The 4553-nt window shown below is 35.4% G+C and overlaps 1 protein-coding gene and 1 pseudogene across 1 annotated transcript in view; both read left to right on the plus strand.

Moving 5' to 3' along the window:
* Positions 1–4553, plus strand: part of WDR64 (WD repeat domain 64) — a 195162-nt gene that overhangs the window by 98413 nt on the left and 92196 nt on the right. The gene's annotated exons all lie outside the window — the stretch shown is intronic.
* LOC102855086 lies at positions 175–2532 on the plus strand (annotated as a pseudogene).

Here is a 4553-nt window from a genome sequence, read left to right on the forward strand (position 1 = left end):
GATTATGTTTTTCTTTCTGGCCCGAGGACCTTCCCCAGTGCGCAGCTTCCCGTCTTCCCTCTTCGGCGGGTTTTTCCCTGGTTTTAACTGAAAGACGCCTCTTTGCTGTTATCCGAGGTCACCTTCCCCAGTGCAGCTTCCTGTCCTCCCTCTCTGGCCGGTTTTTCCTGGGTTTTTGCTTCCTTGGATGAGACAATTAAAGAAGCTGTTCCAGGAAAGGCCAATGTCAAGCCAATGTCAACTAAAACAGCTCCAGGTGATCAACGGAAACTAATGCTACAAAAATATAATGAAGAAAAACAGCTTCAAAAATTGAAAGAACAAAGAGAGAAAGCTGAACGAGAAGTGTTTAAAACAGGTTTTTATAGACCTGATAAACCTAGTTTTCTTTTGTCAGTTTCAAAACCAAATGCTGTGAAAGAGGAACCCAAAAAGGTTATTTCTTCTTTTGTACGGATGACCAAAGAACAAATGGAGCAGAATAAGATTCATAACATTCAAACATTCCAACCTGCTCCAAGATCAACTTCTGAAAAAAATAAGTCGGGCAAAGAGAAAAAAGTACCTATGGCAGTACAGATAACTCAATCAGTTACTCAAGCAGCAAATTAGATTTCCAGAACAGTTTCATCTACTACAGTAAGAAAAACCAGTCTCAGGTACCCATAAAGGTAATGAACCAGAAAAAAAAATCACCAAATAAAGGAAAACCTGGCAAAAAGACAGAAGCAAAACCTTCCAAGGGCCTTTCTTTTAAAGTTGATAATGAAGAAAACACATTGGGTTCACAAACCAGTGCAACAAATGAATTGAATCCAGATGGAACTTTATCAAAAGAGGAACATTTAAGCAAGGCAAATATTGCAAAAATGAAAGGAAAGAATTCCTTTGCATCTAAAGATTTTACATTTCAGCCATTGGATGGTCTGAAAACCTATAAAGCAACATCTATGATTCCCAGAAGAGCCAATGCTTTGATATCCGATCACAGCTGGATTACTTTAAAAGCAGAAGTTGATGTGATTGAAGAAACAACAAAAGAAATTTTGGCACAAAATTGTGAATCTCACTCTACTGAGACAGTACATCATGATTCAAATGAAGTACAATGTCTTATGGATACTCCAGCAGTTGAGAATAAGGGACATGTCTTAAATAAGATTGAAGCTACTACTGAAAATTCAGATGGTGACTCGATAAAAGAAGTCCCATCACATGAGATAAGTGAAGATCTGCTATTCCAGCCACAGCATGAGGTGCCGTATTTTAGAAATATTCTTCAATCAGAAACTGAAAAATTAACATCATGCTGCCTTGAATGGGATCAGAAACTTGAATTGGACATTCCAGATGATGCAAAAGATCTTATTCAGGTAACAGCTGGTCTAACAAGGCTTCTTATAAAGAACAAGTTCAAACACTTTGAAAGACAGATAAACGACTGTTTATCAGGTATAAAGGTATAAAGGAGACCACTTGTACAGATCTCGATGGATATTGGGACTATATTAGTTTTCAGATAGATGATGTAAAACAAAAACTCAACAATCTGAACAAACTTGAAGAATCTGAGTGGCAACAAAATAATAATAATAATATAAGCCAAAAAGTCGTTTGGAAAAAAAGTTGCAACTACAGCAAGTAAACCCAAACAGGAGGATGATGCAAGGATGGCAGCTAGAAATCGCCTCGCTGCCATAAAAAAGGGGATGAAAGAGAGGGCTAAGCAGGAGGGGTGTGCTGAGGCAGCAGCCTCCGTACTACCCCATGAAGTTGATAAAATTGTGTTTGATGTTGGGTTTTTCAGAATTGAAAGTCCAGTTAAATAATTTTCAGAACTTTCTCTCTGTTCTGGACGACTTTCTTAAAAACTGAGAACACCTAAATCAGTTGGCAAAGCTGTATCTCAGAGCACAGCTAAGATGGACCATCGAAGGCAAATAATACCAGCAGAGAATCTTGATCCTCTGAATACTACAAGTGAACATGTTGAGAAAACTTTCCTTTCAGATATTCCTGAAAACAGCATTAATAGATGACACCCAGTGTCCCGGATTACCGAATTTAATTGAAGTAAACCATGATGCAAATAAGATAAACTTTGACATGGATTGTTTATCCAATGAAAAGATGGATTTACCTCTACTTGTTGATGAAGGGCCAGATAATATTAATACTAAAAAAATGGAAGACACTTCAATGGTTGTAGATGGAATGGAACAGAATTCTTCCCTTATAGTACAAGATGTTTTGATGTGTAACCCTGAAAAACTTACATCATCACAAAGTAACATCTCACAGGAGGAAGAAACTAAAATTTCTTTATGTCAATCAGCATTATTTGATAAAGAACGTCTCCCTACCGAATACCATCTTCTCGATGCACCATGCTTAAATTGCAGTAATTCATTTACTCGAACGGGGAGAAGACATCAAGAACCTGCCAGATATATTTCCTTTGGTGGTAATCTGATTACCTTTTCACCTCTAAGACCCCTCAATGGAGAACAATCAGAAAAATTTTTAATTTAAAAGTAAATTAAAAGTTTTTCTTCATGTTATTAATGCTGTTTATATAGTCTTAGAAATGCGAAGGATCTGGAGACTATGGATTTGTCATCGCAACTATTCAATCTCTTTACATATTGTCATATAATTTCTTAATATTTAATGTTTATCAGTGTTTTAGATATATTGTTTCTCAAGGGAAGTTGGAATATTTTGTTTACACAGAATGTATAAGCCTAAAGCTCAGTGTTATGGAAGTGTACACTGCATTGAAACAGATGAGGGAGAGAACTGTTTAAAAGGGATATATTATTGGGTATTATTGCCATGACATGGAAGCTCAGTGTTAAGGCTGAATAGCTTTTGCACATTTTATCTTCCAATGTGTATTGAATTCCTTTAATTGAACTTTCTATATTCTGAAGACATTTTACATGCTGCAGTTAAAAGTGATTAAATTACTAGAAATGGTCATAAAAAATAAAGACAAGATCTTAGCAGTAATAGTAGGGGAATGTCTTGTTAGAGTATTTTGAACTAAAGTTTCAAAAGTAAACTTTATTTTTCTGAATTTTCATATTTTAATGACTATGTAGAACAATCAATCGTTTCTTAAAATTCCTTTACTCTTATTCACTTTCTCTTACATTTTATTCATTTACTTATTCTTACTTTCTAACCAATCTTTCTGGAAAAAAATAGACATTCTACTTTAAGATTAAATTACTTTTTTCCCCTAAAAAGTATTCTAAAAGAATGCCATTCTTGTGAAACAATCAATAAATGGAAATCCAAAGTCTCTGTAAACTTTCATTAAAATTAATTTTAAAAAGGGGAAAAAGAATGCCATTCTTATTATATTTTCACTTAAGTTACAGATTTACACACATTTTTCATGTCTTCTACAACTGTTTCATTATTTCCCACAAATTCTCATGTTTCTACAACTCTTTGGTCAGTTCTGACAAAGATTCTCATTTTTCTCATTACTTAGAGATGGAGCAAGTTTGTACTTTGTCTTCAGAAAACACACACGTTTCATGCAATTGACTACACAACTCTTAGGATTTTACTAACATTCCTGACTCTTGAAACTTCTGGAGATTTATGGTTCATTTCCCCTCCTTGTAGTTGGATGATTAGAACATCTAAATTATCTGGTAACAGAGAAATATCTTCAATGGCTTTAGTACAATGAAACTAACAGGAAGTAGAAAATAAAAGTTAAGCTTTTAGCAACTACACTATGACAAATGGTGGCACAGTCTTAATAATGCCCATTATTTTATTTTCTATGTGAAGATAAACTGGTCTTGAGTTATAGAGCTATCTCCTTTTTTTATTAATTTTAATTAAAGTTTAGAGACTTGGGGTTTCCAATAATTCATGGTTAAACTTTTCTCCCTGCCCACCCCCTCCCCCCAATTCACTCTTCTCCTTGAAAAGTAAAAGAAAACTCTTTCATTATTATGGAATCGCTCCCCCCAAATCTACTCCACTCTGCAGCCTTCATTCTAGACTCCTGTCATGGCAATAATACCCAATAATATATCCCTTTTAAACAGTTCTCTCCCTCATCTGTTTCAACGCAGTGTACATCATTCCTCACCTCCTTCTCTGCCTTTCCTCAACCACGATGTCAGTCCCGTAGCTCTCTCCTTTTTGATACTTTTTATATTTACCACAGCTATTGTTTCCTGCTTTCTTTGTCATAAAGGTATTCCATACCTTTGGAGTTACTTGTGCTTGAAGCTTCTTGAGAACTTCTTTTTCTCTTTTTTTTTAGAAAATGCTGGCACTTAATATAATAAGCAAGCTTTATACTTGCTGAGTCATATTTTGAACACTTAGGCAACAACAAGTGGTTGCAAGATATAGATATTTTTTAATTCTGCACAAAGCTGCAAGTCGAAAGTTTTGGTTTTAAAATTATTCCTTCTTTAGGCTTACACTTTTAGTGGGGGGAAGGTGTTAAAAGAAAAGGTGGTGGTGGTGGCAGCGGTGGCAGCAGCGGTTATGGTGGTGGTGGTGGTGGTGGTGGTGGT

The sequence above is a fragment of the Elephantulus edwardii genome, unplaced genomic scaffold (assembly GCF_000299155.1).
Source record: "Elephantulus edwardii isolate Elephantulus edwardi_28Jun2011 unplaced genomic scaffold, EleEdw1.0 scaffold00412, whole genome shotgun sequence".
Classification (NCBI taxonomy): Eukaryota; Metazoa; Chordata; class Mammalia; order Macroscelidea; family Macroscelididae; genus Elephantulus; species Elephantulus edwardii.